Raw genomic sequence first — 13111 nt, 5'->3', positions numbered from 1 at the left:
TCATTTTCTAAAGTAGCCTTGAAGTAATCTTCTGAGAAGGACCTTACTTAGGAAAATATTATAGTGAGAACAATTAGATCCTGCTAGCCACTGCACTATCTCAGTTCAGTTCACAGAGTTAGCTTTATGGTTTACGTGTTCTTCTGAAATGTGTGGAAGGCTCTTTCAAAGAAAGCCCATCTGTCGCCTGCTGTAGTGTATTTACAGAGTCGGTCCGCACGACATAGTTGTAGCAGTTGGATACCACTTTAACTTTCATCCTTCTATCTAGAACCCAGGTATCTCTAGTGTGGTGAAATCCTCAGGATTCTCTGCCACAATTTTGGGGAATGTGGTAGAGAGCTCCAGCAGAGAATTCCAAATCTTTTTACCAAGCTATAAAATCTATCGTTTTGTAGGAGGGAAGTCATTAATTGAAGTGGTTCATATTGCTACAACTGTGCCGTGTAGATTTGTTCTCAATGTCAAGCAAAGCATTTTCAGTTTTTCCAGCCTTTTGTCTTTTTTAACTCTCAGGGCAGAATCCAGTTGATCATCTGCAAAGTCCTTTCTGTAGATGTATGTTTTTTGAGGTGTGTTTGTTTTTGTTTTTTATAAGAATAGTTGAGTCTGCTCTTGACAGCTACCTCCCGAATGAACGTGTAAACCTTACTGTTATCACTCAGCTGGTGTAGTTCTGCCTAATTTCCATTCTGTGGGTGCAGATAGCAGAGGCTGGGCTCTGAAGATTATCTGAATCAGCTTTCTTAAAGTTTCAGCGTGTGAATCATGCTACCCTCTCCTTTCCCTTTACCCAGTCTATCCACACCTGAAAGGCTTGTGGTCCCATCCGTGGGCTCCACTGCTTAGACCTCATGGACCAGTTAGTTATTCTGTATTGTTGGGGACCAGCTCCATAACAACTGATTCCTTTGTGGATCTATTACCTTCTGGAAGATGAATCAGGCAAGCGAGGAATCTATTGGGATTTGCATTTGTGGCAGAGGTGGACTTCCAACAGACAGTGGAAATTTGATCTAGGAGGGCACCATCCAAATCTTTGGTCTGGCCTGGAGATGTGTAGCACACTCCTTTGCAATGAGAACAATCTTGTTCTCTACTCCTTTTATTAGATTAGTCTCTTCTGCCCAAGACTTCTTGGTCCTACCCCAACAAGTGTTACAGTGCTCTTCCCCGTCTTCTGATAATCTAACAAAACTAAGATAAATAATTTAATTTACTCCATTGTCTGTATTCTGATTTTGGGGCTGTTTTTCCTGCACGGTAGCCATTCTTTGGGCGTGTGCGTGCCTGTGCATGCTCTGCTTATATCTGTCTTCCTTCCCTGCATATCATAACCTCTGAATCCCAGTTTGCCTAATCCATGGTCGTCATCGTTTAATCGTTTAGTCGTGTCCGACTCTTCGTGACCCCATGGACCAGAACACACCAGGCCCTCCTAATCCACGGTACCCCATGATATTTACACCCAGTACTCAGTAGCTGACTCAGCGCTTTCACTAACAGCCTCAGTTTTGCAATTTTGCTTCTTTTAATATTTCTGCATCACATTTCTGGAGCAAATCTATGTTAGCAACTAGCCATTTGCTTTGTTTCCTTATTGCTTGCCATTTATGCCACTACTGTACTCTTTTCTATTTCTAAGTGCACCCATTGTGCATATTTTAATTCTTCAGTAAAATTTCCCTGTTGAATTAGTCTGTGTGAGTGTGGGTTAATGTTAGTGCCAAGGCTCAAAAGATCCAGTACAGATGGGCATACTCAGAACGTGCATGAGTTCACATGGGTAGCAAACAGGTGGTTACTCATTCCTAGTTTGTCACAACTAGAAAGTACTGTTGAAGTACTGTCATTGTATTGTCTTATTTATTTCCCTTTGTCATTTCCACACCCCATCTTTGTCATATCATAAGCAGCAAGAGTTGTTTGGAGACCTCAAGATGTTTTGAGTGAAAATATTGATGTAATCCCAACAGAACAATTATGGTTACATGCCATCGTTGATTCTGGTGACCCCTTCCAAGGTCTTCTGGGTTCAGAATACTAGACACGGAAACTTGCCCAAGGCTATACAGAAAATTGTGTTGCTTAGTGAGCCTCATGTGGTTAAACCATAATATTGCAGCCCAAACTCTGCTCATGCTCAGCGTTCAACACCCAACAGATCTGACAGCTGGGATGATGTTGACTCAGACCTCCATCCTTCTGAGGCTGGTAAAATGAGTACTTAGCTCATTTGAAGGTGGGAGAATGTGCATCCTATATAATTCAAAAATTATAAACTGCCCAGGGAGTGCTTTTAGCACCATGGGGTGGTATATTAGCAGCTCACTTTGCTTTTATACAGTACAGTGGTGCCTCGCGTAGCGATTGCTTCATTTAACGATGAAATCGCTTAGCGATGACTTTTTCGGAGTGATCTTGCACTCCATTTAACTATGGTTCCTATGGGCGATTTTCGCATAGCAGTGTTTGGGACCATGCTTCGCATAGCGATGACAGTTTGGGTCCCCCTGTTTTGCTTAACGATGGTTTTGACAGCCTCATGTTGGCTGTTTTTTAAATGTTTAAAATGTTTTTAAAATGTTTAGAATGCTTGAAATCATAAGTGCACTTAATAAACCCTTTGTTAAACTAATTTGACTTTGTTCCGACTCTTTTTAAATTTGTTGTAATTTCCCCCCCTCCCATTGAGATGCATCAAATAGGTTTCAGTGCATTTCAATTGGGGAACTGTGTTTCACTTAGCGATGTTTCCTATGGTGATTTTCGCTTAAGGACGGCAATCCATTCCCATTGGAACAGATTATCCGGTTTTCAAAGCATTTCTATGGGAAACCGTGTTTCAATTAGCGATGAAATCGCTTAACAGCTATTTTTTGGGAACCAATTATCATCATTAAGCGAGGCATCACTGTATTGGCTAACTCTTCTCCTACAAGTCACAGTGGGGAATTGAACTCCTGATCTCTGTATCTGCAGGTAGATACCCACCTCAGTGAGCTATCCAGCCAGTAATCCTGACAGAAACTCCGTTGAACTGGCTGTATACTAGTAGAGAGTAAGATCCTTGTGCTGCAGATGCTATATTCTTTATGAAAGTAGGTGTGTATATCGTGATCTTAGGAAGCATGGCATATATGTAGATATCTGGGGGGGGGGGAGAAGACGATAAGGAGAATCAAAAGAAACATTAAGTGAATCTGAAAGATAATCAGACTTTTCTCCAAACCAATTCCAACATTAGAGAACTCCACTCTGTGAGAGGGTATTATACAGAGACGCCTCAAAGAAGATTTTATAAGAGAAGACAACTTGATTGCGGGACATGTTCTTTAGCCAGGGCATCTCATTTGTTTAGATCTTTCATTGACATGATGTGTCAATTATGCCTTCTCCGTAAATTCTTAAAGAACACCTTTTCACTCCTCATGCCTACTGCATGCCCACATAATGAGATGGGAGGCTAAAGTAGCACAAGGCAAACTAACACTTCAGTTTGACTAGCACAGTTGCTGTCACAGTTCGATTTGTCATTTGCCCAGGGGTGTCCTGTGGTTAAGGATTCCTTCCTTATTAAGGAAGCACGGTAGATTACTAACAGCCAACCCTAGAAATATGGCAGGGTGAGTAGATAGAATAAGGTGCATTAATTGGATGGGTGGCTTGTTTTCCTTTAGGACAGAAAAGGAAATGTTTTAAATTCTTTTAAAATTGTTTTAAATCTTAATGTATGTTTAATGGGTGTTTCAATAAGATATTTATGTAGTATTTTAAAATTCTTGTTTGTTTTGTAGTCTTAGCTGTTATGAACTGCCTTGGGTTCATAGGGAGGGATGGATGGATGGATGGATGGATGGATGGATGGATGGATGGATGGATGGATGGATGGATGGATGGATGGATGGATGGATGGATGGATGGATGGATGGATGGATGGATGGATGGATGGATGGATGGATGGATGGATGGATGGATGGATGGATGGATGGATGGATAGATAGAACGAAAGAACGAATGAACGAAAGAAAGAACGAATGAACGAACGAATGAACGAACTTGTGAACAAAGGAGGGCCTTTCTGCAGACCACAAGAATATTTGAGGACACTGGTTGCTGGGAGGTCATGAGAGGTTCAGATTTCCCCATTCCTATCTCACATTACTGCGGACCTACATGTGGACTCTGATGCAATCAGAATTTAGTGTTTTAAAATGTATCTTATTGTGCTTTTACTTGCCTTTTTCCTCACTGGGAGAAAATGAGTGTAGAAGCGAAATATATACATGCATACAATGTGCCCGACTGCTGAGCAACATACTTTCCCCAAATTGTACATTGTCTCCATGTTTTTAAAGCTTCTGTTACTTTTATATTCATACTGTCTGTCTAGATCAATGGGTCCCCAATCTTAGGTAACCCAGGTATTCTTGGACTGCAATTCCCAGAAACCCTGGCCAGCACAGCTGGAAGTGAAATCTTCTGGGAATTGTGGTCCAGGAACAAGTGGGCTACCCAAGGTTGGAAACCACTGGTGTAGATTATATGCATTCTTCTTCATCCCTCTCCACTTTCTCAAAAATGTGGTTGTTGTGAAGCTGGAGGACCATTTTTTGGTCAAGGATGCTTCACTTAGTAAAAATGTAAGTGAGAGGTGGGCAAAATGTGGCCCTCCAGATGTTTTCGGTCTACTATTTCCAGTATTTTTCGTCATTGGCTGAGTTAACTAAGGGCTGATAGGAGTTGTAGACCAGCCACATCTGCCTGCTTTTGAAGTAGATGATAAGTCATGATGATTCAGCCATATCTCCACTAGCTCTGAGCAGAGGCATTCTACTTGACTCTGTGCTGTTGACTTTTTCCCCGTCTGTCAGTCTTTCCACCTATGCTGTCCTTTTCCTTTCTTCCTGTGATTCTCAGAGCACCATTGTGAAGTTGATTAGGCTAAGAGAGGGAAGAAACTAGCCCAAGTTGCCAAGTGGACTACGCTGTGGTTAGGGCCAAGGTCTTCTTGAGCCATGTGTGTGTGTGTGTGTGTGTGTGTGTTTAGTCGTTTAGTCGTGTCCGACTCTTCGTGACCCCATGGACCAGAGCACGCCAGGCCCTTCTGTCTTCTACTGCCTCCCGGAGTTGTGTCAGGTTCATGTTGGTTGCTTCGCAGACACTGTCCAGCCATCTCATCCTCGGTCGTCCCCTTCTCCTCTTGCCATCACACCTTCCTAACATCAAGGTTTTTTCCAAGGACTCTTTTCTTCTCATGAGATGGCCAAAGTACTGGAGCCTCAGCTTCAGGATCTGTCCTTCCAGTGAGCACTCAGGGTTGATTTCCTTTAGAACTGATAGGTTTGTTCTCCTTGCAGTCCAGGGGATTCTCAAGAGCCTCCTCCAGCACCACAATTCAAAGGCATCAATTCTTCGGCGGTCTGCTTTCTTTATGGTCCAGCTCTCACTTCCATACATCACGACAGGAAAAACCATAGCTTTGACTATTCGGACTTTTGTCGGCAAGGTGATGTCTCTGCTTTTCAAGATGCTGTCAAGATTTGTCATCGCTTTCCTCCCAAGAAGAAGGCGTCTTTTAATTTCAGGGCTGCTGTCTCCATCTGCAGTGATCATGGAGCCCAGGAAGATAAAATTTGACACTGCCTCCATATCTTCCCCTTCTATTTCCCAGGAGGTGATGGGACCAGTGGCCATGATCTTAGTTTTTTGATGTTGAGTTTCAGACCGTTTTTTGCACTCTCCTCTTTCACTCTCATTACAAGGTTCTTTAATTCCTCCTCACTTTCTGCCATCAGAGTGGTATCATCTGCATATCGGAGGTTGTTGATATTTCTTCCGGCAATCTTAATTCCGGCTTGGGTTTCTTCCAGTCCAGCCTTCCGGATGATGTATTCTGCATATAAGTTAAATAAGCTGGGGGACAATATACAGCCTTGCCGTACTCCTTTCCCAATTTTGAACCACTCAGTTGTTCCATGACCAGTTCTAACTGTTGCTTCCTGTCCCACATATAGGTTTCTCAGGAGACAGATAAAGTGATCAGGCACTCCCATTTCTTTAAGAACTTGCCATAGTTTGCTGTGGTCCACACAGTCAAAGGCTTTTGCATAGTCAATGAAGCAGAAGTAGATATTTTTCTGGAACTCTCTGGCTTTCTCCATAATCCAGCGCAAGTTAGCAATTTGGTCTCGAGTTCCTCTGCCTCTTCGGAATCCAGCTTGTACTTCTGGGAGTTCTCGGTCCACATACTGCTGAAGCCTACCTTGCAGGATTTTGAGCATAACCTTGCTAGCGTGCGAAATGAGTGCAATTGTACGGTAGTTGGAGCATTCTTTGGCACTGCCTTTCTTTGGGATTGGGATGTAGACTGATCTTTTCCAATCCTCTGGCCACTGTTGAGTTTTCCAAACTTGCTGGCATATTGAATGCAGCACCTTAACAGCATCATCTTTCAAGATTTTAAATAGTTCAACTGGAATGCCATCACCTGCACTGGCCTTGTTGTTAGCCAGGCTTTCTAAGGCCCACTTGACTTCGCTCTCCAGGATGTCTGGCTCAAGGTCAGCAACTACATTGTCTGGGTTGTCCGGGATATCCAAATCTTTCTGATATAATTCCTCTGTGTATTCTTGCCACCTCTTCTTGACATCTTCTGCTTCTGTTAGGTCCCTCCCATTTTTGTCTTTTATCATGTTCATCTTTGCGCAAAATGTTCCTCTAATATCTCCAGTTTTCCTGAACAGATCTCTGGTCTTTCCTTTTCTGTTATCTTCCTCTATTTCTTAATGGCTCTTAAACCAGGAAAGGTTTGCCAGGATCCAGAAACGGGACAGTGAGATGAATCATTTCTGTTTTGAATATATAATTTGATCAGAGAAAATGAAGGAGTCTTTTTGTGTGTGAGACAAAAGTTCTGGAGTTATCTGAGCTTTTATTATGACAAGTTTGCTTGTTTTCAAAACATGTGTATTCCCATTGCATTTCCTGTGTTACTGAACCCATATTTCTTTTCCTTTACAGTTTTCATCAAGCAAGGAATTCCCTGTGCTTTAATGCCAAGTAGGTGGTTTTCACCTTAAAGCAGTCATAAGGAGCGGCCTACATAAAACGGTATTGAACGCTTTCCCTTGATCACTTATTGTTCTATTCTTGTTGTGTGTTTTGCTGCACTGAATGGATTTTTAATTTGTGAAAGTCTTTGCTGCTTACTGTTTTCAAATTAATGCCTTCTTGTTGAAGTTAATTCCATACCCATTTTTCTGTTAGCAAGCTCCTCCAGAGTGTGGGGTGTACTTTCCATGTCATTAATAGAGTCTGGGAGAAGGAGGGGTTGGGTTGGGTTGGAATGGAAGAGCAGAGACCCAGTGCTTTGAAACCTGCAAAGATCGTGACTCTTATAACCATGGGCCAGAATCCTATGAGTAATTTAGGTTTATGCAAATGAAATTATGTACGTTGTAGTAGCATATCATGCCTAGCAATGCAACCAGCACCTTGTACACAAATTGCCGTTTCCTGCCATGGCTTGCATGACTTCTCTTATGCAGGTGTAAATTTCCAACAAGATTCTGGCAAATCTAACTTTTAGCTTGTAGCATTTTTGAGCTATATAGGTTGATTATCCCATGCCATTCGTGTCACTGCCTATTTTAGTCGCCATCTTTTACATTTGTAGGCAGCTGGTTCTTGGTATTTTTTGTTGGATCGGTTTATTTTGTGAGGCTCAACCATCTTATTCCACTAATCCCAAATAGCTTAATTCTGTGACACAACCTGGCTGTGGAAGATGAGCCATAGCAAGCTCCAGACAAGGTGTCCTGAGCATAGGAGCTGTCCACCCAAGAAACCAAAACAGAGTTGTAAAGAAGACGTTGCTACAGTCAGAGATCTTGGAATGGCAGGACTAATTCTGGGACATTGTGAGTTGTAATTAACACATGGCTTGTCCTTGAGATCTTACATGGATCTTGGGGACCTTCTGTAGACTGTGTCCAGCCTGTGAGAGAGTTAGGAAAACAAGGTGGGAATTTTTTTCTTGATTATTCATATTCCACATTCCTTGAAAGATTTCCATGTTCTGTCCATTTTCCCCCAAGCTCTTGGAGCAGGGAATATGTAGAGCAGGAGCTTCTGTTTACGTCAGGTTATATTGTGAGGTTATATTGTGTGTTTTCCCCCTTTCATTTTGTGCTGAGAAGCCTGGCAGAAGAAAGTCCTGCTTGGGGTTGTTCTCCAGCAATTTGGGATGGAGGAAGCAGTTTGAAGCAGATTTTATTTGCTGAGCTGGGCATTCTCTTTCTCTCTCCGTACGCGTGTATGCATTATTCCCATTTCTATTTCATCTCGGTATACTAGATATGAGATTCATTGGCAAGTAATGCACTTGCCTCTGGAAGATAGCTAAGGAACTACAGCCAGTGGAGAATCTGACAGCTGACCTCAAGGTGAGATCTTGCTGGCCGGCTGACCATTCCTTTGTTAGCTGGGTTCCAGGTTCATAGATCAAGGGGATCCATTTCTACTTTGCAGCAGTTGAGGAGAGGGGAAATCATAGAACAGTGAAGTTGGAAGGGGCCTATAAGGCCATCAGGTCCAACCCCCTGCTCTGTGCAGGAATCCAAATCAAAGAATATCTGCCAGGTGGTTGTCTAGGTTTCTCTTCAATGCCTGCAGCGTTGATGCACTCACCACCTCCTGAGGTAATTGGTTCCACGGTCTTGTGGCCTTCTCAGATATTGTTGGACTATAATTCCCATCAGCTGTAGCCAGCATGGGCCCAAATCTAATTGCTGCACCCAACTAGAATACACCAATTGAGACAATTGCTAAATGCCAAGTTTACATAAATCCCATTAATTCAATAGGTCTACTCCTGCTGGGGATTTAGACCAAAGCCATTGATAAAATACAATGGCAGCTGTAGTTCAGCAACATCTGATGGACCAGAAGTTCCCCATCTACAGTTAGGATATTGGGTTTTTAAAAATGTAATTATTATGTTGGGGAATGGTGGGTGGGGGTTAGGGTTTATATCCTGTTGTAATGTGACTGGCCAGAGTAATGGTCCCACTAAAGCCAGTGGGATGGATGGATGGATGGATGGATGGATGGATGGATGGATGAATGAATGAATGAATGAATGAATGAATGAATGAATGAATGAATGAATGAATGAATAAATGAACTGTTACCATTCTCAGCCTGATGAGACTCTGATAAATGTCAAAATTTGCCATCCTCTGGGACTGTCCTGTAGGCAGCAAACAGGGGCTGTCCCAGGAACTCAAGGAGAAACTTGGGACTTTTTGGCTCAGATGGCACAACCAGAACAGAAGAATACCAGCTTTCTATTTCAAAATGCTTTGGTCTCTCTCTCTCTCTCTCTCTCTCCTTATCTCAACATACCTTCTCTAGTGTTGAGCAGACTCCTAAGCTGCAGGTGTGCAGGAGTTAGAATAATGACTGCAGAATGCCCAAAATAGAGCTTGCTTGCCTGCATAAGTCATACAAAAACCTGTTTCTGGTTAAACAAACTTCTCTGGTGTAACAGGCTTCAGTGTGAGGCGGCATAGCTATTTACATTTCTTCTGAGCACCTGCTGTATTTCGCTCTGCAGCAGATGTGGGACATATTCATTGCTTGGAATAGATTCATCACAGCCTCTTGTCTCGGTTGGAATGATTGTCTGGACAAAGCACCGGAGTTTTCATATCCAAGCTGCGATCAACTTTCTGTGCAGCCTGCCTTGGGAAAAAAAAAATCTATGAACCACAGTTGCAGGGAGCAAAATTGTGGAGAAGGGCCTTTACCATCTTTACCAGGGTGGTTTGGTGTCTTACAGTCAATAGCAAAGACGTTGATTGGCAGATTTCTCTGGACCTTCATCAGGTCTTTAGAAAGAATGTGCAACATTGGTGGTTCTGTTTGGCATTGATTGTTACTGAGATGTTTCCACACTGGAGTGACAAAGCCCTATCAGATTGTCATTAAAGTGTAGATATTTATACTCTTTGTAATGGAATGTATACTCCATGTAGTGTATATGACATGTATGCTCAATGAAGCAGAGTCAGATTGTCCCCCTGGTTTACCGGGAAGATGGTGTTGATGAAATGTGTAAGATGATGGAGACTAGAAGGACAGGGGCAGATAACCTGGAGTGAATCTGACTGAATTAAGGCTCGTGGCAGTGGTGGCAGCGAATAAGTTATTCTTCTCTGTCACCATTGCATCTGTACAGAGTTGTCCAGTGGACCAATTTTGAGTGTTCAAGATCCTCTTACATGCTAGCCCATAGGAAGAAAATACAGACAATGTTGTCTGCTGTGAAGAATTTGCACAACACTTTACAGACAAAAATTGCATGGATCCGCTCTGACTTGGATGCAAAAATTGATCCAGTTCCTCTGAATATAATTACGGCTCCTGCTTGTCCGGTGTTGATGGATAACTTTCAATTTCTGATGATGGGGACAGGATCCTTGGAGAGGTGAAGGTTAACACACATCTGTTGCCAGCTCGTCCTTTCCCGGTTTATAAAAGCTGCCAGAGAATAGACAGGCTGAGTGGGGAGAAGGAGTGGCGAATGCCTCCTTGCAGCACAGTGAGATTCCAGCATGTTGATAGGAGGCAGCAGGTGGGTCCCAGAAACTTGTAATCCTTTTATCTAACATTTTAAATAAATAATAATCCTCATGCGCCATCAAGTCAGTTCTGACCTATGGCGACTCTTTTCAGGGTTTTGCAGGTAGAGAAGACTCAGAAGTGGTTTACCATAATGTTGATTTAATTTGTTTTTAATATTTGAATAATCCATCATTTTTTAAAAGCTTTCAAATATTGTCTTTTTTAATGATGTAAGCTGTCTCGGGTCCTTTTTGAGGAGGAACATGGGGTTAAAAAAAATATTGTAAATAAATAAATAAATGATGATGTTTTTTTTCTTGCCTTTCTATGCCTGTCTGTGAAGAGGCTGATGATAGCTGACATCTCGTGGGGCTCTCAGTACATTTTGTTTATTAGCACTCTGAGACGGGTTTGCCTCGATTCTAAGCTGTTCTTGAAGAAAGCAACACTGCCATGCAGATAACGAATGTTCTCATTTAGTGGAAGAGCAAAAACGTGCTGGAAACATGACATCATCAAACCAAAGAGATAAAGCTGCTCACTTTGACAGCCTTGACTTCTTTTAGACAATTCTTTATTTAGAATTAACTCCAGCAGTTATGGTAGAAATATTTTCTGGTGGATCTCTGCTTTTTTACTTTCTGATGCAGACAAGATGATTACTGCCTTGAGTTGACTGTGGAGATTTTTTTAGGGTGTAAGATGTAGGACCAAACGTTTTAAACTTTCCAACTTCCAGTATGTGTATGGTCTATCCTGAATGAAATTTCACATAACTATGTCTCCTGATAAGGTAACTGAAGGCGGTTCAGGATAAGGAAATCCATTTGATCTAGTGGGATGCAACATTTACAGTGTTAGATGGAGGGAACTGACTGCTTTCTATCTCAAGTCTTCTAGGGGTGGCCAAGGCCTGTTGGCTGATGGGCGGGCATTTGTGCGTGCGGGGGTGTGCGGGCGTGCGGCTGCAAGTATTCCTTCAGCCCTCAAGAATGTGGAAAATATCCGATGTGGCCTGCATGCTCAAAAGTTTGGAGACCCCCGTTGTAGAGTGTTGGACTGAGACCTGAGAGAATCAGGTTTCAAGCTACCATGGAATGATGGGGCTGAACAATCACACCTTCGTTCTCAGCCTGACCTACCTCGCAGGGCTGTGGTTAAAAATGTGGAGGAGGAGAGTTATATGTAGCATTTCGATCTCCCTTTATTATTTCCTTCCAACAGTCAGTATTTGCTGTCAGGGCAAGCAACATAAACCAAGGCAACAACAACAAAAAAAGTCAGCTGTTGTTTTCTTTAGGTGTCACTGTCTGCTTTGATGCATTTATTTGTATTGGTACCCACACCTCACAGCTCCCTAAGCAGAGTGCGCATTGCTTTCATAAATGTGCTGAGGGAGAATGTTTCCCTTAGTAGTATAAATACACATTACTGTTGCAGAAATGTAGCTGCACAGTTGTATGTTTATATTTGTGGATTTTAAGGGGGAAAAATGTCATCATAATCTTTTTTCCAGTCTAATGTCTAGATGTAATTAACCACATGTCACATGGCAGCTTCCAAAAAATCATAGAGCTAAAGTACCTTTCCACACAACCTAAATTAAATTATCTGACTGGGTGGATTGACATGTAAAATAACCCATGCCTCTATCCCATTTTTCTCTTTGTGACACTGCCAGAGCTTCACTTTAAATTCAAATGCACTTAAATGATTAACAGCATTGCTAGGCCCTGTGTTTTTGGTGGGATAATTAAGCAGCTAGGTGTCGTAGATGTCTCTGCAATGTATTTATAGCATCAATTAACTCCTCATCTTTGGAAATGTGTTATTTGACATATCTGTTACATATCTAGTACTTAGCTCCTTCTCTCGTCTTTCCCATTTTGGAGTTTCATATGTTAACTTTTCTTATTTTATTCTTACCATTTGTTTTTAATCCTATCTGCGTTTGATTGTAAACTGCCCATAGTCGATTCCTCCAGATGGGTGGTATAAAAATCAATCAAACAAACAAACAAACAAGCCCACCCATATAGATTTTCAGCTATATGTTTGTTGTCTCCTATGGCTTTGTTTAGGGCTTAATTTACAGTCAAGCCCCACTGTTGTCTTGGCTGTGGAGTTGTATTTTTCTCAGGTGGCCCTTTTGGAATCTGAGGACAAAGCACTGGGCGTGGGAAGGTGGGGGTGGAGGAATAATTTTAGTTTTCCAGTGTTCCACTTAAGCATTGCCTCTGAAATTGATTCATTGCCACTCCTTAAAAGAGCTCTTGAGCAGAGTTGGGGAAGAGTTACTTTCCCCAAAGGGTACTGTTTTATAGAAGATTGCCCAAAGTGACTTTTCTCAAGGTGACATGAATCTTTGCTGAAGTGTTGGCTATTATATTTTTGGTTTCTTTGCCTTATATAGGATTTACCCTAGAGATCCCTGTTTCTTTGTTTGCTTAGTTGTTTGTTTAAGACAGATCTTCCATTTTTT

General features: G+C 42.0%; 1 protein-coding gene across 16 annotated transcripts in view; it reads left to right on the top strand.

Annotated features, from left to right (window-relative positions):
- The window catches only part of ARVCF (ARVCF delta catenin family member), a 456576-nt gene that overhangs the window by 154298 nt on the left and 289167 nt on the right, over positions 1-13111 (top strand). For all 16 annotated transcript variants that reach the window (XM_072983699.2, XM_072983702.2, XM_078381689.1 and 13 more), the window contains one exon: positions 7024-7113. The gene's annotated coding sequence lies outside the window, so the exon portion shown is untranslated. The remainder of the gene's footprint in view (positions 1-7023; positions 7114-13111) is intronic.

Source organism: Pogona vitticeps, chromosome 14, assembly GCF_051106095.1.
Source record: "Pogona vitticeps strain Pit_001003342236 chromosome 14, PviZW2.1, whole genome shotgun sequence".
NCBI lineage: Eukaryota > Metazoa > Chordata > Lepidosauria > Squamata > Agamidae > Pogona > Pogona vitticeps.
The sequence above is the reverse complement of the archived record's forward strand: the minus strand, read 5'-3'. Positions and strand labels throughout refer to the sequence as shown.